Below are 26,539 nucleotides of genomic sequence, written 5' to 3' on the forward strand. Positions count from 1 at the left end.
GCCCATAACACCTCCCCCTTTTCTCTTTCTGTGCTTCCCCTCATCTGCAGAAATGATTATCATTGAGTCGTTGAAACCGATTCACTTGCTCCCCATCTTTCAGTCCTCTGTTTCTCTCTCCATCTCCTTTTTTCTCCCCCCGTTCCCTCTCTGTTGGTCGGCACCCCGTGTTACTGATCGGCAGGCGAGGCCCGCGACCCCGCCGCGCTCGCTGAGTGACAGGTCTGAGAGCTGCGGCTAACCAATGCGAGTGATTAATCGGCGCCGCCCGGTAATGAACACAGAAGCTGTGCGATAAAAACGCGATTCCTCAGTCGGCGTCTCAGCAAAACTGAGATGGGTTGAGGGGCGACGTGATGAGATGAGAGCAGATGAGCACGGTGAAAAAAAGGCCCCCCCCCCCAGCCTATAAATAGTCTGAGGCTGCCTCTCGCACGGCACTTCAAACAGAGCAGGCCTCAACTAATGATAAAGACAAATATCTGGGGCAGACCGAGGCATTATTGATTCTATCCATCACGTCTCGAGAGAAGCCTCCGTGGGGGGGGGGGGGGGGGGGATTGTGTTGATAGCTCGCTTTGCCTTCTGTGGAGGAATCAAAAGGGCCAGAAGATGTTGAAATTCAACTCCAAAGAGCAAACCGCACGCACACACACACACACAGACTCAATCAGGCGGTTTAGGTGAAAATACCCAGATTGAAATGTGGCAACAGAGAAATGGACCAGAAGGCGATATGTCTTTCAGTGGCGCTTGTGTTTAACAAGGACAAACAACATGAAAATCGAATTGATCAAAACACCTGAAGAATGGAAAAGGTTGTGATTGTGGGCCAGGACATTTGATACAGGGAAGCCCCTTGAACTACATTACAACTTGAGTCTATTCTGTCCTTTCACACACAAAAGATGTCATTTAACTTAACTTTTACTTACATGTAAGTGCCAAATAAGTATTTTACCAAAACACCATATACTAAATAATTACACTGTAATGCGTGGGCTGTAGTCGTAAGCGTTACCTTTATTTCTGCAGGCTGGTGTTGTGCCTGCTCAGCGCTTCAGACGTGAGAGAAAAGGGGGGGGGGTGGTCTATGCAAGGGTGAAGGGGTATCAGGATGGAGTGATGGAGGGATGTTGTTGAAGAAGGAGGATGAGGTCAGAGGGAAACGGATCCATCCATTAGGGGATATAATGAGAGGGAGCAGCTGCCTGCTGCTGGTTCAGACAACACACAGATGTGAGGGAGCCTCGGGCCTCGCCAGAGCCGAGGGAGAGCGCTGGAGTCCCTGCGCCATGACCTCACTCTGAGAGCCACGGCTCCCACCAACTCCAGCAACCCTCCCTGAAATGCCAGGCCTTGCACTGGCTGGAGAAAGTAAAACCCCTCATGCCCTAAGCTCACCTGAGAACCCCCAGAGGAACCCAGGACATTCTGGGCCCTGCGCCGCATGGCTAAACTCTGGCTGACCTGGAGGTGCACCCCGAGCCAAAGACTGACGTCAGCATCACCTCCACTGCCACTAGTTGCTGATTCAAATATTTTCATGGGTGGTTGACTTTTTTGAAGCTTCAGTTGTTTTAAATGGGGTGTAGTGTACATTCAATTATTCCGTATAGCTTGATGTTTTTTTTCTTTGTGAAGAGGTCAACAGAAATGCCAGTGGGTGTGATAACTCCACTTTTGTCTACATACTACATATATTGTGAATCTTCGTGCTTAAAAACTGTTTTCTAATGCCAGTTTTCAGAGCCATTGAAGCTACAAATACATTTTAACTTTTTGCATGTAAAAAAGTTCTTATTGTGTCTCTATCAGGATCATTTTTGGAGCTAGATTGTAGCGTGGGAATAGCAGCAGGGAGTGTCCTGATGACAGTTCCCTTGGCGGAAACCATCACATGCTCGCCACGTTTAAAAATGATGAAGCAGAAAGAGAAACAGAAAGAACGCCAGCATGAGAAATTAATGTCTACAGTTAAAGTGGAAACAACACATTGCAATCCTCAACGCCTTGAATGAATAGATGAACATATTTGGAAAATACACTGTTTACTTTCTTGGCTAGTTAGTCAACTTTTTAGGTGCTGCTCTGTGATTTTTTATATACTTTTAGACAGAGCTGTTCGCTATCACCCTCTGCATCCAGTCTTTATGCTACGCTAAAGTAACCATCTGACACCTAGCTATAGCTTCATATTTAATGGAGAGATATTTGAATGTTATCAATGACTCTCTCAGCAAGGAAGCACTTAATCTTTCCTTGCTATACTCATTACTGTTGGAGTACCACAAGGCTCTATACTAGAGTTATTGTTATTGAGGTCGTACATTGCTGATCACGCATCTGTGCTGTCAAAATCCTGATGTATGCAGATGACACAGTCATATTCACCGATAGGACAGATGCTAAACCAGTGCGAAGGGTTAGAAATTGCCTTAAAAACAGTAAATGTGCTTCACAAATAAGCAGAGATATTAGTTATATTAGTTATATTATTGTATTAATATAATCTGTACGGTAAATGGTCAAAATGTAAATTTTGGATGAAATTAAATACTTGGATCCTCATGTTGGGCTCAACAAGCACATCCAGATGAACCATATACTGATGAATAATGCTGACGTTATCTTTAGTCAGTGTGACTAAGTAATACTTAGTATTACCTAAGTATAATTATCATTATTACTTGGAAGTGGCTTTATTAGTAGCGGAATTTTTATCATTAGCCCTATTTTTATTTCCTATTATACACGCCATCACTCACTGCTGTTCATTTATGCACAAACACACATGTAACACATGAATTCAACAGACGCACACATCTTTCCTTCACACACACACACACACACAAACACACACACGCCCACGCGCGCACACACACACACACACACACTGACGCAGGAACAGTGATTCCGGGAGGTGTTGACAAACGCCGACATTTCAGATGACTGTGCGGCTGACAGTCGGTGGTGAGCTGAGTGCTGTTCTCTCTGTTGTGACATGTCCCTGCAGTCTCTCTTTCTCTCTCTCAGACGATGACATTCAGCTTAGTCACTCAAGAGCTGCTGCTTTGTAATGCATGTTCACTCGTGGCTGCAGTGCTCTCCGAACACAACTGGAAGCTCTTTTTTTGCCTGAAGGAGCCGGCCACTGTTGTGGTGCTTGATCTCAAATAGACATTGTGGGACGAAGGTGCTCGTGAAACCCGTCTCCATTTTCTTTCACCTGCTTTTCATCTGGTGAATAAAATGTCTGATGCAACCTAGATTTTAGTGAAATTCCACTATTTTATGTATAGTTACAAAACATTTCTTTTATAATAGTGCTTTGTGCCAATTTCTGTAGGATTCCAATATTTTTGAATTTTAACTTCACTCTCATTTTCATTAAATTCATTATTGATACCACCTTCAAAATCATCCTATTGTGCACTTCTTTGATTATAAACTGCGAGAAGCATTAGGAACGAGATCCCCGGTGGTTTGAGACTCATTTTTACATTTGAGTCATTTGCAATAAGAGCGTTTTGCAGCTTGGTCCCAGTCAACCATGGGTGTGAAAGCATGCGATCCACTGGCTTATGTGTCAAGAAAAGAACTCAGGTATGTTGTTGCTGCAAGCGTTGGATATGTATGAGGTTGCGTGGCAACGTCACAATTCGGAGCGACACAAGCAAGAAACACAAGCAGGGCTAAAAGACACCCAAGGAGCAGTGTTTGGGTCATTGAATACCTGTGTGTTTACCCTGGGCCTAGTGTGGGATTGACGCTTCGATCCCCACCTCCTCCTGGGAGTTTTTTCCACCCTGACATGTGCAATGGGGAAACTTTAGCCTCAGCAAGTCTTCCAAACAGGAATTTTCACTTCTCCTCTCTGTAATCCTCTAACCCCCACTACCTTACAACCACTGTGTGTGTGTGTGTGTGTGTGTGTGTGTGTGTGTGTGTGTGTGTGTGTGTGTATGTGTTTGTGTGACAGATCTAAATCCCCTCCAAAATAGAAAACAGCACAGCCCACTGCTCAGTATAAGCACCCGACAATGAAGAGCGGGCAGCCGGCCGATCAGCAGGGGGCCGAGCGACGATTCAACATGTTGCTTTATGACCTTTCGGGTGAATCACGCGTAGACGGCAGAATACCGCCTCCATTGCTGCTGCTCCTGGCTGGCGCCCGTACGAAATGCTAATGCAGTGCAAACACGTCAGCGATGCCACGTTTCAATGTGAGGACTTTATCATCGTCCTTCCTCACACAGGCGTCCTTCATCTGACATCATTTGAGTTGGACTATGCATGCCAAAAGAAACAACTGCAAAAAAAAGAAGAAGAAGAAGTCAAATTAGTCGTGTTATATTCTAGTAAAATAAGTAAAATAAAAATTTAAACCAAAATTCATTTTAACAGGAATAAAATTGTCTCTTTTCCGTTTGTATCTGGAGTACGTGCAAACCATTGGCCTGAAAACCCTTTTCCAAACAACCAGTGATTATACAATCTTTTGGGGAAGTATACAGGTCTCTCAGGTTGGTATGCGCTCAATCTTGCAGGTTTATTTTCCTGGGCGCAAGTAGTCATGTTGCACTGTAATGAAAAAAAAAAAAATCAAAGGAGTTACATTTTGCTGCGCATGGTTCATTCATCTCAGGGCCCGGGACCTTGAAAAGACAACTGTGATTTGGCAGCGGTGCGAGCAAATCCAGTCTTCACATCTGCCCCGGGACAGCTACAGAGCTTACACAACAGCTCAAGTATAAAAGCACACATCGCGAGCAGCGCTCACGGCACCACAGACGACGCCAGAGGGAAAGCTCGGCTCCAGAAAAACATTACCAGGCATGGAAGAGGGCAGCTCAATAATGCTTCTCAGCGGCTGCAGTGGGTTTTAATCGAGCTGGTGCTGTAGTTGTAATTTATTTTTCTTTCAGGGTGCCACTGAAGTGGGCTTTGCAGTGAAAGGTAGCGAGGAGATGGCAGAGAGGAAATGAGGTGGAAAACAGGCAGCTTATTTCATACACACACACAAACACACACACACACACACACATCTCCCCCATTCAGCATAAGCCGCTACATCTTTGAATTATTAAAGCAGAAGAAAAGGGATATCACTACAGTCTTCCAATAGCTATAAGCCAGTTAAATTTAAAATCACCACATTGGACTTTTAAAAACATGTCGCCCACCTGTTGCAAGAACTGGCAAATTACACAGCAGGGCGGGAAAACCATGGTAATCGGATGCTTCACAGGAACGGCTGCCGACAGGAGACCTGGGTCTTCGCTTCGTGTCATGTGGTTTAAGATGCAAAACATCATCATTGGAAAATAAACTACGATACTACATTAAAACAAATGAGAGCGTTGGCCCCTTTGTGATGACTGCATCCTTGTGGATACGCCGTCGCTCTGCAGACCAGGAGAGAGCTGCAGGGGAACTTGTTTTCCACCTTAAATTCACATTTGAACGTTCACTTGCAATGATGTCAACGGGCAAGAATTACAAATGTAGATATCTTCGTTCTCAAAAGGGGAAGTCCACTGTTTTTTGACATCGACGTGCCGGAGTGCTACTGAATGACTATAAAGCCCTTTGTGACTCAAGAGCAAGCTCGGCTAAAATCGGATAAAGTTGCGCGCCAAATGAAAAAATATACATCCCTTTATTAAAATGATTTTGACATGACAAATCTCACAGTTTAGGTGCTGGGAAAAATTCTCACACTCCGACTAATGTGTCAACTTGCAAGTTGCCGTCCAAGTAAGGAGCCTCTGCTGCACCTGAGAGTGATTTCATATTGCAGGCATGAAAATCACTCACCACCGCCGTTTTGAAACCAAAATAGGTGACCCACGTGAATCGTGTAGATCCGATGAGAATTTTTTTTGTTTTGGGGGGGGGGGGGGGGGCATGGAGGTATACCAGAGATTATCAGTGAACTGCGAACATGTCCGCGCACCTGAAGGGAGCCTTGAATTCGATAAAAACTTTCACTCAACAAGCGCGAGAGCATTGGGCCTCGCATCGATGTTTTTTTTCTCTCTGGGAAGGTAGGGGAATACTGCTGAGGCGAGGGGGACTGACTGGGGGCTGAAGGTAATGTTGGCGCGAGCCAACGACGTTACCTTTTCGTGCTAGCTAGCTTTTCGTGCTACCTAGCTTTTCGAGACTGATTAGCTAGCTAACTTTAACGTTGGGCTAAACTAGAAGTTAACCCTAAGGGTCAGGGTCATCGACAATGTTAATGTACAAGGCAGTATGAATGGTCAGGGTCATCAACAATGTTAATGTACAAGACAGTATGAATGGTAAGGGTCATCAACAATGTTAATGTACAAGACAGTATAAATGTATAATAAAGTATCTATCTGTACATTATTATACACTCATTCTGTCTTGTAATTCTGCTTGATTTTTCTCTCAAAATGCATCACATTAATGCTTTTAAATATGAAATATTCAAAATTTTCTTAGGGGGGAGCATGCCCCCGGACCCCCCTAGAGGGGTCGTATCCTTCTCACCTTTTTTCACCCCTGACCCATTTTCATGCCTGATATTGTCATTTCACCTGCAAAATGATGATGCTATATCCAAATTTGAAGTCTAATGCATGCAGGCGGCAAACCAATAAGCCAAACGGAGAAGCACAGTGCTCTCATTGATAATGTAAAAAGTAATCTTCCTGCACTTTGGAATGTCAATTTTGAATGAAAACTAAATTGCCCATGACCCTGTGTGGATGCGTTTACGTCCACATGCATCGCAGGTATAGGTGCATATCCGCGCTGTCAAATGCAAAAAAACGCGCACATCTTTACTTGAAAAAACACACAGACGACATAGAACAACACAAGCTATCTCGCCTAGACCTTGTTGAGTCAGTAAAGATCCTTTTCTGCACCCGTCAATGGCATCGATTGATGTGTCGAGAAAAAGATTACGGTGGCTTCTGGGCTAAAAAACAACGTCTCCCACCGTGCCTCCGAAGCGCCCGCTGCGGTGGAATGCCACCTGCCAATACCAGGAGATTACCTGTAATCTCTTATTACTTAAGACAGGGTGGAGAGGCTTTCATTGCAAGGCATCTTAAAAAATCAAATTGCGCTGTCAGCCCGGATTAGGACTGCGTTTATTCACCGACTCATAGTAGCAGAGAAACATGCCCGCATTTGCTCCCCCGGACTACTTAGTATGGACAGAGCCTGGAACAACCGCACACACACACACACACACACACACGGTTTTGCAGCTCAGACTTTAGTGTCAACACAACTCGGAATGAACCCCTGTTGTCTTTGGGGATAATAGCAGTCTCTCGCTGATGGATCAGTCCATAAAGACCTTATGATCATCAAAGTGTTAAGCAGTATTTATGCAAACACGGCGAACTGCACGGAGAAGTTTACGGCACAAATCGGCGCTCAGTGGAAACAAGCAACATGTAAAGACAGAAACGGTGGTGCGTGAACTACATAAGTTCTCTCTCTCTCTCTCTGTCTCTCTCGCTCACTCTCTCTCTCCTGGATAATTGCTGTTTTGTCTTGACTGCATGCGCTGTTATTTATTTGCACAGGAACTGAGACAGTTTCCCTCGGGGCGAGAGGTGTTTTTTTCGGCTCGGAGTGTACCTGGTGTTGCAGAAAGAAAAAAAAAAAAAACTGGAAGGAGAGAAATATTGTTAAGAAATTCCACCCCTGGTGAAAACAGTCCCACAACAAGCTTCTTTTTTCTTTTTTAAATTAATTGCCAAAAAATATTAAGAAATGCAACATCTGGTAAACCTGATACCATTCAAACTAATTAAACAACTTGTAGATGCAGAGGAAGGGCTGGTGGTTCAGGATGAGGTGTCCGCCAAAGTCAAACCACGAGCATTTCACAACGGCTACGGCTTGAAGCCGTGTATTTTGAATGCAAACACAAAGCACCGCCCGCGGACATTGGACACGGCGGTAGCACGAGCTTGAAGTGCCTGGTGTGGTGGGAGGGGGTCACGTCTAACTTTCACTCCCCTTGATCCCCATTAAACCAGAGGAGAATGGGAGGGGGGACGAGGAGGGCATGAGGGAGGAGGTGGGCGAGGGAGGAGGAGGTTAGAGGAAGAGGAGGAGTTGCTGGAAAGCGTTTCTGAATAAACATTCACATGGCGGCCTTGAAACCACAATGGAAACCTGTGTGGCAGCAAGAGAAAATATGAGCTAATGTCTGCGTTGTTTTACAGCTGGGACCTTGATTGTTGTGTAATCTGACGTGTTTAATGAACGACAGCAGGAAGAAGACCTACATTCATTCAAGTATCAGTGCACTCCAGGGTTGCAACCATTTTCTCTGTGGCCCCAGTTGTCGACATACGCTCGCAGCAAAGCGAGCGCGCCACTGGATTGTGTCTATAAGGCCCGACCATGCAGGGCTGCATAGGGAAATGGGTGTCCCTGACACGTAAGGCAGGAATTTGGGACAGGCGTCTCCGCGGGACGAGTAGCAGTTGGAGAGAGGATGACAACCTGCAAATGAAAGACCCAGCGCAGCTTGACCCAAAACCCTCCTGTCAGTCCCCCCAACAATTCAGATCCGCGTGGGCCACGTGGAGAAAACATACCATGCCCCTTCGGGCTGAGTGTGTTTGTGGGAGAAAGAATACAGCGTGTATGTGGGGGCAGTGCATTTCTAAAGGGAGCATCTGTGTAATATGTGGGACCGTATGTGCATAGGGGACTGCTTCTTGTAGACTCATGAGGATGTGTGAGTCTGTGGGCGAAGGAGTGTGTGATATGTGCAGCATAAAGAGGATCTCATATCATATCATATGCATTGTGTTGTTTTTTTTCAAGAGAATATCACACAACCCGACCATGAACAATACAATTATTGTAGATCACTTGAGCTTGTACTTAAAACAAACAAGCACCGAGCCATTCACCGAGAAACCCGATCCACGTTTAAGTACAGTACGTTCAACATTTCACAGGGAGTACCTCTTATAATTACCGAACACCGCATTAATCACACAGGGATAAAATCGGGTAATATTCATTCACGGTGACCCACTGCGCTGGGCTTGTTTGGGTTTCCTGCATGATTTATCATAATAACAGCTGCTTGGGTTAATGGTTTCAGCCGAATGATCACTTATATCACTTTGCCACGCCTCCGCTGACACTTGCATCGTAGCGGAGCCATTTTTCAATTAGGTGATTCATTTCGTCAAAGTGACAAATTAGGAAACCTCCTGTGGAGAGCTTCTCCCGCATTTTTATAGCTTATTGAGAACGACTACGCTTTATTGCGCAATTAATCTGATCTTGACGAATGTACCACTGAGGCCATTTGTCATCCGCAGAGGGAGAGCGCGAGAGAAAAAGGAGAGGCTTGACTGTTTCCACTGTAAATATGGATCGCGGCTCTGACTTTTTCACGATGGCGGTGAGGCCAGTGTCTGGACTCTGACAGGGACCACCTGGGCCACAGCTCTTGTAACCAGAGAGTGGGTTTTCACCTCGGCACGCAAGCAGCGTTTCAAATCTCATAACTCTCACGTGCACAAAAGCCAAGATATCAAAGCGGGAATAGCTCATATGTATGTAAAATGTGAGGTGAGAAGTTCCACGTGGCCTCAGGGCGTCGAGGAGAGTAGAGTTACCTTCGCCACAAAACTGCTTGTTCACTTGAAGTCAGAGTTCCTTCTTGAAAATTCTTATGAACTGCACTCCATCCCCATCACACCAAACAAATAACGTATGAAAAAAAGACAACACGTCCTTTCTTTTTTTCCCTCAGCACTGTGGCGCGTGAGATAGTTCATCAAGCAGACAAGGGAAAACACCGAGAAGTGTGTGTTTCTCCACCGCGCCTGAAGCTTGCAGTCTGACCTTCTCCCCTCTCCATCTCCCTCTCGCCTCTCTCCTCTCTCTCCTCTGCCCTGAGGCGCCGATGGGTGGGCCTTTAGGAGGAGCGAGCGAGGAGGGCCCCCCCCCCCCCCCGGCATTGCCTAGGCTTGAAAAAAAGAAGAGAAAAAACAAACTCAAAAGGATGACGGCTGGCCTTGACGTTGTTGAGACAGTGGTTGGGTGAGGAGAAACAAGGTAAATATCAGTGGCGGTGGTCTCACATAGCTCATTAGTCAATGTCTGTAGATCCCCGGCCGAGCATCGGCAGAGAGCAGCCCCAGGGTGAGCACCACCACCACCACCACCACTGTCCTCCTGGAGAATCTTACCCGGGCGAAAATAAAGCAACCTGAGCTGGGCATAAATCATGAGGCACATTTGTTACCGTGGGTAATTGTGCTTCATTCATCTTCAGGCCTCGTTTTCCCCCCTTTGTGGACTCCTGGAGTTGACTTGGGTGTCAGCTCCAGGGGTCCATGCTGTAGGTCAGCCCGACTGTGCCTAACCAGGGCAAACGAAGAGTCGGACTGGTTCAACACTGGGCTGAAAGATTTCCCTTGCACGGCAGCAGGTTAGTCATGACGCACTTTACTGTGGTCTGTTGGTGCGTCTGTGATCATTTACATGCAGGATTAGCCCAATGACTCTCTACAGTTTGAACGAGAACATATTTATTTACATTGCAAGAAGAACATTTTTTGACTTTTGCTATGAAAAATATTATTTATGGTGTACAAAATATTACTAAGAGCCCGACCAATATGGATTCATGGGGTCCGATGCCGATATCGATATTAGGGAGTACAAGATTTCCGATGCCCATACATTGGCCGATATATATATGTATTTTTAATCTGTCAATGATTCCTAAGATTTCGATATCAAACCTTTATGACGAATAAATGTAATTGAAGATAGATATTTTAGTTTAACCATGACCTTTTCTATAAAATGATTACATATAAATGACAACACAAACATATAGAACTTGAATCAAGAATATAAACATTTATTTTACGCAAAATGTAAACATAAATGCACATTTTCTCTAAACAAATCACCAAAACTACAGTAAATCTTTGTTAGGGCTGGATAAAATAATAATTTGCATATTAATATCAGAGCCCGACCGATATATTGGTTTGATAATATCGGCAAACGGATATATCTGATATTAATAATGCAAATTATTATTTTATCCTGCCCTAACAAGGATTTACTGTAGTATTGGTATAAAAAGGTACAGTAGAAGGTTTATTTTTGTTATAATAATATAATTGTAGACTACACACTGTGCACTTAGGTTTAAAATTATTTTTTGCACACATATTAATTTGTGTCCGTGCCATAAACTACACACAGGTTAAATACTCTGCTCTTTGTGGTTGACATATAAACACACGCAGAGCAGGATCTGAATGAGCACGGGCTGGAGATGTGTTTAATGTGTATTGTGATCCACTCTTTAGGCAGACATCTATTAACACCAATTGTAACCTCGCTGCCTTGGAACCTGTCTCCAGCTGTCAGCACCCCGCCACCTCCATTCACCTTGGTGACACACGCGTCTTTAACACACTGTCATCACACACACACACACACACGCAGCATAACGCCACTCTCCTTCACAAAAGGCTTTCTAGGATCTGATGTTGTCTCTCAGCTCCCCCGCATCTGTTTATAAGAGTGAGAAGCACAACAGGAGGATGTGACGCCACGTCAAGAAAAGCAAAAGAGTGGGAAGAGACAAGTCAAGAGGAGTGCACCATGAATGACAAAGTCCAGACATTCTCTGTGGCCCGATGCTCGAACTGAAAGTCTGCAATCAACTAGCAAAATGTGTGCCGTGACTCTGCGGTCTGAAGCCTTAGTACAGAGGGCTTTTACTACAACTAAATATGTTGGGGGCTCATGAGAGAAAATATGAACGCTCTGAGATAGCAAGACTTGTTGTCACTTTTTTTTTTAACCATGTAGCATTGCAACAACACCCACAGCACAAAATTAGATGCACCATACAGACAGGTACTGTAGTCAAGATACAGTAGCCAGGATGAGTAGTGGAGTGTATAAACTAACAGCTAACTCAGTTTGACCAGGTAGAATAGTTGAAACTCAACTACACGGCAACATTTCAACTAATACCAATGAAAGACAGTTTGCATGACAGACATGCTGTCGAGCGGAGTCCTGCTCCAAGTGCAGATGTGTGTTTTTGCTCCCAAGAACCTGTAGAAACACTCAAAATAAATTTAGGCTCAGAACTGTGTATATGTGCAGTAATTATTGTTAGATTATTAAAGCTACATTGTGTAATATTTACCGAGAACGACCTCCGTGTAGGTCTCCATGTTTGCTACGTCGTGTTGTGCTGCGTTCCGGTTCCACTGCGACTCGGGAGGTCGGAAAAAAAACACCACCCCGACTTCGGAGGTCCGAGTTACGAGGTATAACGGAACGCAGCATTAAATACGGTTGCAGAAAACGGTCCAGGATACGTTGCATTCGCGTTGAATAAGCGGCGCGCCACCATAAATTGTCCCCTGTCGGGTGCTCAGTTGGTTGCGGTTTGCGACTTTACCACCAGATGCAGCCAGCAACGTACAAAAAATTACACACTGCGGCTTTAAGTATTAGCGAATTGTTGTTGTTTTTTTGCTTTTCTTGCCGAAAATGAAGTAGGACAACTATTAAGAACACGCAAAGCACATTAAAAAGTTACAAGTAATGTCAGACTTGCGTTAACCTTAAATAACCCCTATGACATCATCAGGGTCCTTTTTTTCCGAGCCGTGGCAACAGTGATCTGGAGCCACGGAAGATTTACACAGCTGTTTTCACGGCGCTGCGTAGTTTTCTCCTATAGTGTACTTCCACTGCAGAATGTGATAATGAGATGTGTCGCTCTGACCCAAAGTGAATATGAATTGTGTACATTAATTTGTTAAGTGACTAGAGTCAAGTCAAGTTTAAAGCACATTTAAAACAACCGTTGACCAAAGTGATATAAATTAAAACTAAATTGAATTAAAAGAAGACTGAAATAAAACCAAATCAAATTGAGATAAACGGACGCCTCGAGAAAATATGTGGGTTTCCGGTTTATCCTTAATCATGAAATGGAAATGGTGCTGTTCCAGGGCATTGAGACAATTTCCAACCAGAATAACAAGAATGAGGACGTGTGACTTGGGGAAGTAACTACAAACAGAGAGAGAGACAGATATTCGTGGAGTGCTCTCGGTTCTTCTAAGGACTGGGCCCTCGAGTAGCTGGGTGGCTGCTGCTGACAGGTGAGGATGTCTTTTATCAACAGGTGTTAGGATGCCAATGGAGATATGAGGACAGATAGTCAAGGCGGGCGCTTCACACAGCCCAGGAAGAGAGTCAGAAAGAGAGAGATGGAGAGAAACCGCAGACAGGGTGTGTGTGTGTGTGTGTGTGTGTGCACAACCACAGCCACATTCTCAGCCTGCGAAACCGCACACGCGCGCGCGAACGCTTATCTCTCCCCCAAATCTGAAGGAGGCGGATGTGCTAAGGATCTCTCCAGCATAATTAGCAGAAGCCGCCCGTTGCCCGAGCTCACTGACAAATGTTCGGCGCCGAAACAATGAAGCCAGCGATCGAGAGCAAACAGTGCTGATGCCTTTGAGTCGACCGGGACTTTCCTCATTAAAAGGGGTACGTCACACAGATATGCAAACGTACACACAAAGGGAAAGATTATACGGAGCGGGTTTGTTTGAGTTCCTCCTGTCTTCTCAACGCTCTGTGCCGAGGAATTTTCTGTCTTCTCCCGAGCAACTGCAGTGATGAGTGTTTCAGGTCACGTTATCTGTGGCAGGCCGGGACAGTCGAGGGGCGGCCGAAGGCCGTCTCGGGGTGTCATAGTTGCAGAATTTAGGTTCACACCTTGCAGGACACATATATAGAACATGCTCTGACAGAGACAGAGCGTTACCATGGAAAAAATATTTCTGTTTGTGAGATGACGACATTACTGCGAGAGCTACATACACTACAGAGACCAAAGACGCCGTGGATCTGTGTAACGAACCAGAAATCTCCTCGATATATATTGAGCTCTTGTAATAACATACTTATGCCTAAGACGTCTACGGTTTCCGTCTCCCTGATTCAACTGCATCAATTATTCCATCGCGCTCTGGAGTTTGCACTCGGAAAAGGGATAGGATTTACGCGGCCATCATCGGGATAAAATGCATCAGAGGCAAACGTCGGGTTGTGTTTTTTGTGAAAATACAAAAAAACGTGCTATCGAAGGTTGCCCACGGAAACACCATGACAAACAATACGCGACATAGCATGAAGAACATCGCGTGATGCAAAAGGACAGGATGGATGAGTCCGAGCGGGGAACAAGGCTTCCTGTCTGCCCCGCCAGATGGGCAACGTCGCCGCTGTGAGAAGTCCAAGCTGGCCTCGGTCCAGACAACAGGCGCAACCGCAATATCTGTCCCCGGGGAAACAGGGCTATCTCTTAGTGTTCAGGTAGCGGAGGGGGGGGGGGCGCTGAGGGTCAGCATCCTGCTTCTAAACCTGGAAAAGGAAACTAATCCGGGTCAAAGAGGGCCACGGTGTTGAGTGAGACTTCACATTGGGACGGGTATTCAAAGTGTATTCCTCCCTCTCTCACACTCCACCATCTTCATTAAACCCCTGCACCTGGGCCTAAAACTGATCCATGGGGAACCCCCTCATGGCCATCGCCAGTCAGACCCCTAAATCTGTCCCCAGCCCCTTTATTCGCCCCCCACTTATCCCCCCCCCCCCGTTTCTCCCTCATTCTCTGCTCTCTGCCATTTTGGGGTCAAGCTGGGAGCCGATGCGGACAGGAAAGGGATGAGATAGGATTAGAGAGATAACAGAAGGCCAAGGCTGGGTTTGTCGCCGAGAAAAAGGATCGCTCCAGCCTCCGCACGCCGCTCTCACAATTAATAATGGGTTGTAATCAGAGACATTCTTCAGCGCCTCTCCTGGGTTTCAGGATTTTCGGTTGCCAGTTGTCATCCGGTGTTGAGGAGGGCGTCACAGGCCCAGACCCGGCTAACACCTGATGAAAAGTCTCTGTTGGCACCCATCTTACGCACACGCACGCTCACAGACACACACACACACACACACACACACACACACAGAAAGGGAGGGAAATGAATAAGTGCTTAGTACAAATTCCCAAGCCACTGTCAGACATGTCGTACGTAACATTGCTGGCTTCATCTGTCTGTTAAAATGATATCATTCGGACAGATGTTCGGGATGAACAGTAAATGTTCTTTGTGACTTTATTTTGGAAATGACAGGGCCGCTTCTCTTACAGGCTGCAATCGGAGATTCAGTGTTGCTCAACGTATACTCCAGCTTCAAGGTCTAACGAGCGCGATTTGCCAGGCTAATTTGTTTGGACATTTCAAAAGTTGTGACTCCACCAGTGTCCTGCTGCCTTTCTTGAAGTAATAACACTAACTGTTGATCAGGGAAATAGTATGACGCCATTGGTAGTAATGGCATCAGTAGCACGCTTGTGGACATGTATGAGAAAAAAGTATAACACGTGTGCCCGGCAACTTTAATGAATAAACATTGTGAATGTGAGCGCGCGGGACGCTCGCCTCCAGATATGTAGAACTATTTCTTTAAGAATCCCAGTGCATATGACACACGCACATGCATGTGCATGGTTAGGTTTGCATACATTACTCAACTCTAACCGAGCACGAGATCAAATGTTGATCTGATTTTGTAAATAGTTTCGTGTTAAGAATGTCATGCAGCAGTCAGCCAAGCGTCTAGCGGAGTGCTGATGCACAACATCACGGATGCAGTAGATTGGCATTAGAGTAGCATTAAGCAATAAAGGTCATTGGCTTGTTTTTTAAGGATTTCGTTCGTAATTGTGCTGAGCAAAATTAAGCCACGTTGGCAACGTCGATTTGCGAAGAAAAGTTTGAGTGCAGGCAGAGGTCAAGCTCAGCTGATACGCTGAAAATGTGGCTAAGATATCGTTTTCATGTCCCGCAATGTCAGCTGGGTTTGGCTCTGCAGCCCCCCTTAAAGGATAAAGTGGCATAGATGGTATGGATGGATTGATGGACCCTATGCCTTCACTTGGAGGGGTGAAAAAACCTATGCTGGCCCCTGTGTTTCATCAGGGAACCCCATGGTCCCAACTACCCAAGCCCCAATAACTTTATTATTATAAGATACAAATATACGTGATGTACATAAGGTGTTATGGGGGATTATTTTTATTAAAGTGCGTTTCATTTTTAGAGAGACTGACTCCTTCATCACATTGAAAGTATATGCCACATCTGAAAATGTAAATGTGTCTTGGGTGCGGATGTTTGTTGTGACGCATAACAACTTAAAAGTTATTTGTGCCGCGAGGTGAATATTATTTACATGTAACTGCCGCTCTTGCGGGTTTGTCTGCGGGCCCATGCCATGTGTCGTGCCGAGAGTGTGTTTACACCAGGAACCATTCGCACAGAGTGGCTCTGTGCAGCCGACCGGGCCAGCGGTGGCGTCGCACAGCTGCTGAATCTGTGTTATTGTTGCTGGCGGCATTACCGCGCTTAAGTGCGACAACACAATTTGTAACAATAAGAACAAAATCTGCTTGACGCCGTCTGCGCACAACATGCATCCATGGCTCTGGGAGCCGAGATACAAGCCGCGGGAAAAACACAGAGGAATGAGCGTGCCCGCGGAAACACATGTGAGCACGGCGTCTCCCTACAGTGGTGTCCCTCAAACACTCGGGCTCGGATTTCAGGCCTTGTGGTCTCCTACAGATATCTCGAAGTACACATCGGGCTGTGTGTCACTACTGTTTACAGGAAAGTGATTTATGGGGCTTTCTGGGGAGAGGAGAGAAGGGTGATATGGTTTGAATAAGTTTCAGAGAGAAGCGGCGAGTAGGTCAAGCTACCGTGGCCACTAAACAAATCGCCCGGAAAATTCCTTAATGAGGATTATTTATCCAAGTTGAGTGAACCTTTCAGTATTTCCTGTTCATCTATGATGCGCAATCACACCGAAGGGCAATTAGTGAATTAGTCCACAGAGTTATGTCTGGTATTCTTTTGTCTTGTTGGATGTGGAGATGCCGGGCATAACTACATGGGTGTAAAATAAACATAGTTTGCATGTTGTACAATAAAGCCACTGTGGATGATCTTTGTTCTTCATGTGCTGTGACGGGCTCTTTGTGTTGGACGTCATAGCGAGCAACTAGTCAGACTAGTAGGGTTCCATTCTATTTAGACTAAATGTGTATTTCCTTGTGTGTGTATGTGTGTGTGTGTGCGTGCGTTCGTGCGTGCGTGGGAGGTAGGTCTGAATCCTTGCACCTATATAGCACACGTCAAGCCATAGCACGTGCACATTTCAAAAGGTCCCTAACTGTGTATTCTCAAAACACTGACGTCTTGGCCAAATATGCCATCATGGAGGCATAGTGGCGTATTGTGCATAGAGATAGAGAGAGAGATAAAAACTCCCGCAGAGGGGGAAAAAAAAAAAAATACTCCACTCAGTTTAACAGCTATAAGGGCTTGTATAGTTTGTCACATGCAGGGATGACAATTTTGAAAAACATACTTCTGATTCAATAGAACGAGAGATTGGACATAGAAATGATCTCTGCAATGGAAATCTGAGGAAACGAGGCTGCACGACGGCGCCCCGGCAGTGTGTTATTAATAGCATGACAGAAATACTGTAACTCCTCCTTTATGACCCAAAACACAACCTCTAGGTCTCTCATTCACTCATTGGTTAAGCTAAATTTGAATTCTCCTCACAATATGAGTAAGTAAATATCAACTATAACAATATGTTGCTTTTTTGTGTGTGTGTGTGTGTGTGTTTTCCCATGAAAAAGAGAATAAATGACATTTTTGGTCACATTACTGGAAAGCACTCGGAATTTCATAAGCACGGAAAATTGCTGACAAATGTATAAAACATAAATATCCTTCTTTTACTTATTTATATTTTCTACCAATATCATACAGATTTCTCATGAAATAAATATATTTTTTAAGAATTACTTAATTGTTTTGTTTCCAATTCCAACAAAAATATCAATAACATTTTGTATGACAACCAAAATTACGTTCCATGATTGCCTGTTACTGTACCTGTATTAAAATGTTGGATATTTTCATGTTAAAATTTGAACTTTCTGGCAGTTTATTACTACGGTAAAACAGGACGGTATGTCATTAATGCTCCTCAAGGACATATTTGACTCCAACTTTGTTGCATTTGGCAATTCAAGCAATTTGGATTCTGATAATGAGTTTGACGGGAGCCGAACTGTGAGCTGAACAATATCAGCCACATGTGCTGTAGAAACCACATGAGACGAGAAGATGTGGGGGTGAGAGGAGGATGGGGGCCAACAATTGAGTCCAGATATGTCCAGATTCAAACACTCAGTGGAAGGTGGCCTGGGCTCAAACACTTGGAAGACCACCCCCAAAGTCGACCCGTGGTCTGACCAAAGACAAATGGACCCGTGAGGCTCAGTGGCATCGCAGAAAAATAGATCCAATTATGGTGATCTATGGAATAGCTCGTTCTTACTCCGCCTGCTGTTTTTTAATTTTAATTGTTAAGTTGCACGCTGCCAAGAATGCAAAAACTATCAAATAGATCCTTGCGCCTTGGCAAGAAACGGCCCTTTTTTTTCCTGAGAGGGTGAGACGGAGACGGAGGTAGAAGGGTGGGAGTACGGTGTTTATTGGTTCCTGCCAAGCCACTCAGAGAAGCAAACACAAGCAGAGTGAAATCTGATCGACTGGCACGGCGCCTGGACCGGCGGTGGCGCAGTGCAGCGTCAGGGGGAGAAAACACTGACAAACACACACAGGCACATGGACGCAGGTCTCGGAACAATGGCGCGATGAGCAGGCCAGATACGACCCCCAAAAATGGCCTCAGGATGCTTTTATGGAACAGAAGAGAGAACAGGAGTGTTGTGGATGGTTCGTGAAAGTCTCATCGAGGATGACTTGAAAGCGTCTCTCCTCTGACGCGGGGAAGTTTTCCAATTGAAGTTTGCTAATTCCATCCTTTTGATCCCATCCCACTCCAGTCTTCCAGGCCCCCCCCCCCCCAACAACCAAACACACACACACACACACACACACACTGGCGCAGCAGGAAAATCCCTCTGTGGCCAGGCATTTCTTTTTAACTTGATATGCTTGTGAATCACCCCCAGTGCTGCAGCGTTGCTCCACTAATGAACACAGGGCCCACAGACGGAGCTGTCCATGCCCTGCTACGCTCCCCGATTGCCCTGGAAAACAGGATCCAGCTGCCCTGCACCCTGTCATTATGGAGAGAGAAAAAAAGAAAATCCCTCTCAGAACACCCCCTGCCTGCCCCGAGACCCCTCTCATCCCCCTGACCACATCTCATGCTCACCAATCACGCCTCCTGCAGTTAACCTTGGTCCGAACTTAACCTCAGGGACCTGCCTTCATTTTCAACTCTGCCATAACATGAATCTAACATTATTTGTTCCTTCATTTGAATGCTCGTCTTTATCTGAGGAGCAACGCGGTCCAGCAGCCCCACGTCCCCCTGCATAGCCACATTCACTTGAGACTCAGTCTGACGACTGCAGGGCGAGGACAATCTCGGCAGTGTAGGGAACTCAAGTGCTATCTTCATTTTGAAGGCATACTGCACACAGATGCTGACAGCTGTCTCTATTTTTGTTTATGCAGTATGCATACAATAGTGAAAGCGATAAATCTGCAGCAACCATCTTGGATCTGTATCTGTGCCAGACACCAATATAACGATGAGCATGATGTATTCGGGGTTGGGAGGGGTTGGTTTCAGGGGGTTGGCATGGAATCTCCATCTGATAAACTCTTCAAAGTGCTGTGCTCTTGACGTGTGAGTCTTGGCAGCAGGATGGCATGGGAAACGGCCCATGGACACACACACACACACACACACCGACACACAGACGCCCAGCTGATACCAGCATAAGGGTAGGGTATAGCCATATCTAATATGGTGAGTGAAAAGTAAACACGGCACCGTGGCATCAGGGCTTCCCGCTTACTGACATACCATCTGACTCAAAACAAGCCCAGGACCAGGAGAGGCTTTCATGGAAAAAGTTATTTGCAAAGAGGAAAATGGAAAAGCGGGAAAGGCCGGGTTAATAATTGTTAATTAATCAGTAAATTATGGTGATGGATGTATTCTCACTGTGTCCTCACAGCATGACGTTGTGAGTAAGTCTAGTTAATTTTATTTATGCAGCCTAAAATCACAAAATCTGAAAAAGCTTTACAATTTGCTCATAACCCCCACTGTCCTCGATCTAGATAATGGGGAAATATTTTCACTTTTCACACTGAGTTTCTGGGAATGAGAGGACGAAACTTCCAAGACGGTCTGTCAGCCATAGTGCCATTTTGAAAGGTTCAATGCTAAAAAAGGAAACCTAATTTGAATATTTGACAAAATGAGCGTGGCACATATAATCATATGGTCTTCATCATCTCCAACGTCGTCAACTGGACGCGGCTCAGTTCAGGTGAATCTGTTGATGTGAACCCAGTATTTGTTTGGGGAACTATAACTCCGTGAGCCGTTAAGACTAAAGGCTGCAGCAGTAAGTGGAGCTTGGGATGGGAATTTTTCGGACGTCAATACGTTGTTGTTCCCGTTACCTATTAACAATATGCCTGTTAATAAGCTCGCGACACCTTGAATTTATCTAGTGTTCCCTTGCGGGCTCTGACCCCAGGTTGGGAACTGATGATGCAGACCATAACTATGTCCCACAATAAAAGACTGAGCCCAAAGGCAAACGTGATGCGGTTACATTACTTACTGTAAGTGTTCAATTACAAATTACAAAAAGGTTGGAGAAGTAGGGAGAAGAACCGGAATATGGAAAATTCCTGGGATTTGTACGCTGGAAAATTATAATATAATTGAAATACGTAGGAATGTGTATATGTTTTTGCATATTTGACTATGTATTTGAATTTGCAAGTGCACTCAGGAGAGCACACACAATCACTGAAATCCATATGGTCCATTTCACTGACCTAACCCCTTCGCATGGTTGCTGCATTATGGGCTTTGTAGGGCAATACGGGTGTGTGAGTTCATATCGCACAACGTATTAAGTTTTTTAAATTATACGCATACAATTAACACGAGTATATAGGTCACATCCAACCATATATGTTAAACCACCTCGTCTTCTGGATTTTTATTTCTCTTCTTTTCACTCCTTGTATTTTTTCAAATGAAGTACTTACCATGCATTGTAACGCGGAAGCAGTGAAGCTGTATGAAGGAAAACAATATTGAAAATATCGAGTGTATTCCTTACATATTGATTTAAACATTATTAATAATATAATTGAAACTTGTATTCTTTTTTTTCTTCTAAATTGGCCCACCAGGGATCTGCCAAGAAGTGGGACCACTGTAGTCTGTGTGTGCAGTGATATCTCCCGAGCTCTGTTTGTTGATGTGTCAAGAGCAAACACCTCGCTGCTCGGCGTTATTTTGACAATGAGCCTGTGTGTGTGTGTGTGTGTGTGTGTGCCTGACTGGCATTTAACATACTCCCCTGCTGGCTGTGTTGTAGACACAATAAAGGAACCACCAGACGTGGCAGAGGGGGCTCTGACTGCTTCTCCACCCACACACCGCGCAGCTCTCCGCTGCAGTCTGTCTTGTGGTCTGAAACGTTTCACAAATCATGTTAACAAATATCCCGGGCTGAGTATCCTGTGGTTTTTCACCCGAGACTACAAGGGGCTGTGTGCGTTTGTTGTGGCCGTGGAGATTCAAGATGATCTCCGAGAATACCGGGAGCATGTGAAAAATATTTGGAGGCCATAAAGAAAGGCCAATTGGTATTAATGGTGTGGCGTGTTGTCGAGGCCACGGGAAGTGTGTGTTAGAATTGGGGTGTGCATGTGTGTGTGTGTGTGTGTGTGTGTGTTTGGTCTGGGTCAGTCAGACACACTTGTTTCCCAGTAGGATGGATCTGATAGGGGCCACAGGGCAAGGAGCAGACAGATTCATCAGAGTCGTCAGCTCAGGGTGTCCGGTATCCCAGAGTGCAGTGCTGCAGCTGCTATAGACCTACTGTGGCAGCCATGATGTGCTCCAGGTGGAGAGAAAGGCGGCGTCTCTCACACACACACACACACACACACACACACAACACACACACACACACACACACAGGACCTTCAGTTCGGCCGCTCTGCTTTGACATGCTGCAGAACAGTGAAAACATCCAAACTTCATCATTCGTCCTCTCAAAGATACTGCTGACATAAAATGGAAAATGTTTTATTTTGAAAAGCACTTACTAAATATATATATGTATATATCAGAATTTAAAATCAAAATAGTTTTGTGGATTTGAGCAATGTTTCAGCACAATCATGCGTTCCACAGGTGGGCTGCTACTCGCTAGCTGTTACTGTATTCATCAGCATTAGTATTAGTGAATGACTGTTTATTTCTGCAGTATGTCTTATATGTGTTTCAGCCATTATAGGCCCTTTGCACCTAATTCATCACTATACTAAGTAAGATAATCCAGCCTGAAAACGTTCACGGCACTCAAAGTAAAGTGAGGATTCTTTCAGAAATAAATCCAGGGAATATTTTTATTTACCTTCATACAAAATTGCAGTAACCAGAAAAAAAGGATTGCTAATATTGGGTGTGACCACCCTTTGCCTTTAACACTGCACCGAGTCTACACCTGCGCACCATTTTTCAAGGCACTTGGCAGGTAGGGTTGTTCAAAGCATCTGGGAGAACTTGCCAGAGTTGGATGTGGATTTAGCCTGTCTCAGTGTCGTCCCTCTTCGTATAATCCCAGGCTGACTCCATGATGTTGAGATCAGGGCTCTGCGGGGGCCATAACATCTGTTTCATGGCTCCTTGTTCTCCATGTCGCTAAAGATAGTTCTTTATGGCTCAGTAACAGGTTGTTGGCCCGCTGCAGAATTCAAAAATTTCTAAATTGCTTCATCCTCATCGCAAAGAGCCACTGCGTCCGCATGTGCTTCCCTCTTCACCAGATGAATATAGAATCTGAACATCGAAAGTTCCTTGAACTTTTGCACATTAGTCCTTATTCTCCTAAGTATGATGCAAACTCAAAATGCACCGTGGCATCAAGGCTTGACTTTGTGCTGGCGAAAAAGAAAGAGAGAAAATAAAAGCTGCCACATTCCTCTGTAATAGCAGAGTTGGTTTGTTCTAAAAAGTTCTGTATGTGCTAAATCAAATCTGTATGTGCGACCATTATTATAAGTAGTGAAAACAATCGTGGAGAGTCGATGTTTTGAGCCCTAAATCCCCAGTGGGATTGTAAATCCACTTAAGCAGTCTCAACTTGACCCCTGTGAAACTGGGACCGAAAGAAAAAAAATCATTGGTCCTTCCAGAACCTTCATATCCACTTCACGCCCTGCTGGCATTCGAGAGCCACAATGTCTGACTGGAAAATGTTTGGGTTTTTTTTTGTGATCGCCAAAATGTTCAAATTAAAGCAGCGATATGTAAGTGTTCACATACAGTGAGTGAACACGTGAGTTTTAATTGTTCCTCATGTAAAACTACAGGATGTTTTGGAAAGCCATTCATTTTTTATGCTCACGCCGTGTCTTTATCAGCCGAGGTAAAATGTATACACTAGCCACTTGTTAGTTTGTCTGCAGCACCGGAATTTTCCTTAGATCCTTATCGCAGATTTGGAAAATAGCCCATTGCAGAGTTTGCTCACAATAGATTTTTGTCTCTCTTCTCCTTCAGTCCGGGATGCCTTGTTAAATCCGGACATTTGTGACAAGTTTGATTTAGGGGTGTTTGGACTGAAACAGCAGAAGCTCCTCTCAGCAATCAATCTTATCAAACTCAAAGCAGTTATTTTTCTAGCCTGACGTGCACTGCCGAGGTATGAAGGAAAACCTATAAACATACCACTTCATTCGGTTCTGAGACAACTCACAATTACGCGCGGAGCGATTTGTCCTTCCCACAGTTTATCTGTGATTATGGACAGTTCAGCCATCCAGACCACCACCCGCTGTAAAGGAGATAATAGTTAAAGGTTCATTTGAAATTAAAGAGTAAATATAGCTACCACTGAACTGAAAATGTGACCTTTAAAGCTGACATTTACTCTAAGGAGTAAAACAAACAGCAAAGTCCAACAGTAGTTGAGCCATTAAACATTGGCTTTTATTAATAGGCCTATTGTATTCTAATTTGGCAAGTATGTAGTCAATAGTAAACATAAAAAAACTATAATTCATGCTCTTAACTTATATTTATTTTGTGCTGCACACAGCATAAAAGTGTAAATTAGTTGGTTGTGCTTTTAGCAATTGTATGTGCCCTTAGTATATACTGTAATATTCACTTTGTATTTGAGATTTCGAATCTATCAAAGGTGGGACAAAGTCATATCCCTCAAAGTACAAGTAGGTCTAAGTCAAGTCAAGTTTCGTTTTAAAGAACATTTCCTATGACAAGCATATAGACTCAGCGTGTTTAATGTGCAATAGAAAATAAACATGCGGCAACATATGACATGACAAAACATGAGAACATGAGCCTAAAGTCTTGGCTATTAAGTTAAAGACCCAAGTTTGCGTTTTAAATGTCAAATAAGTGAATACGGGACAACTGCCAGCCACACAGCTATAGGGACGGATTGGTTATTCATTATAAAGAAGAACATTATGCAACCAAAGCTTAAGTACAAAGATTTCATCACCACACTGCCAAACTTCCAGTCCAAGAGCATGTTAGCTGTTGCTGTTTCTTGTATGTACTCGAATGTGGAACAAAGTTGGAGTTGAGTCTCTCTGCCATTGTTAACCCACCTGGAATTCTGACATCCAGTTATTGATTTAAATCTTTTTTAATTTCGATCTATTTATTTATTGGCACTTGGTAGCAATGGTAGGCTCCAGAAACAGCCAGGAAAAGCAGGGATGGGTACGTGCGAGCGTTCCAGCCAGAGATGACATTGAGACACGGTTATACCATGTGGTTTCCGTCTTTACCACTCAGCTACACGACACCCCTGCACACATACTGTAGTACACAAGTGAAGTCATTTGTGTTTGAGTCAAAGGTGGGTTGATTTTGTCAAGACTAAATAGGACATGAGTCAACCTATGTGACTCTAGAGTCCACACCTTTGGAACGTATTTACAGTCGGTGCTTCTGAAATGTGAAGTTATTCTTCAAAGCTACATGTAGCCTATGAACCGATGTATCACAAAAAAGGATGTTTGCAGTGGCCATATTTCTTCGCATTAGAGAATACCAGTTACAATATCCATTGTGGCAAACAAATGTCTCATCATCTTCATCACTGCTTTGGAATTTCACATTATTCACCAATTTGGATCAGCAGGAGTCATATTTCATGTCTTGGCTTCAGAGGTCATTTTAGCTTCTAAAATGCTGTTTCATTTGTGTGAAATGGGATTTAGCTCGAAAATCCATTTAGAAACACTCCTCCCGGGAAGTGGATTGCAAACATCCAACTGACATCAGCTATCTAATGGACATGAACACAACAGTAGTATTGTTGGAGGCTGAATCGACACTGCAGCATTTAATAGCTCAGTGACTTTGACAAAGATCAAGAGAAGAGATCCTGGCTTAAACAAACAACTGTGACATTTGCAGTGGAGCTTATCTAACGCATACTGCAGAGTGATTTCACTGGATTAGGACATGGTATGTTTTAGTTTTTTTCATCATGTACCTTTTATAACCAGTATAAGCACGATATGGCTGCAGAGTGTGACAACAGTGGTCCCATGGCATGTGGCACATGGCCAAAGCCAGGCGGTGTGCAATGCCCGTGTGCAGGATGCTCAGCATCCTGTCCCTCCCTGGGCAGGTGCTGAGAGATGTCTTGTAGGTGTCAATGTGCTCATTGTACTCTTAAACTCGCTGTGCTAATGCCAAGGCTTTGGAGAGCAAAACTGGAAGCAGCACTGCACTGTACAGTTACTGCAGTTCTGACGTAGTCATGTATAAATTAACTGAATGACTACAAGCGAAATAAATGCAAAGCCCAATAAAACTATGAAAAAGGTAATTGTATTTTAAGCTCATGATACAGGGCAAGTATTCCCTTTTATTTTTTTTTTTACTCCCGAAATATGACGTCCCCTTGCTACCTCACTGTAATAGGATCCACATTCACAAACCACTTCAATCCAGATGGGACAGATGTGCTTTGGCAGGCCGAGAGTGAAATTGCCCAAAACGACTAACGCTGAGATGAGAACAAGGCTTCCTCAAACAAATGATTTAAACCTCAAGCTCTCGAACCCCTTTAAAAGCATTTGTGGTTTCAGGATAATCCAAATATTTGTCACCAAAATATCCCATTTATTCTGAAACACACTGTCACCTTAAAGTATTTTTAAAAATTATTATCATTATTCATCTGGGAATAGTTTTTTGTAGTTGTCGCTATAAGAAAAATGAATGGAATCACGTTTTTTTGTTTGTGTGTGTGTGTAAGAAAAAAATTCACTCTCTTTTATGGATTTAGGAATTCCGTCTCCAC

This window comes from Scophthalmus maximus, chromosome 3, assembly GCF_022379125.1.
Source record: "Scophthalmus maximus strain ysfricsl-2021 chromosome 3, ASM2237912v1, whole genome shotgun sequence".
Lineage (NCBI taxonomy): Eukaryota > Metazoa > Chordata > Actinopteri > Pleuronectiformes > Scophthalmidae > Scophthalmus > Scophthalmus maximus.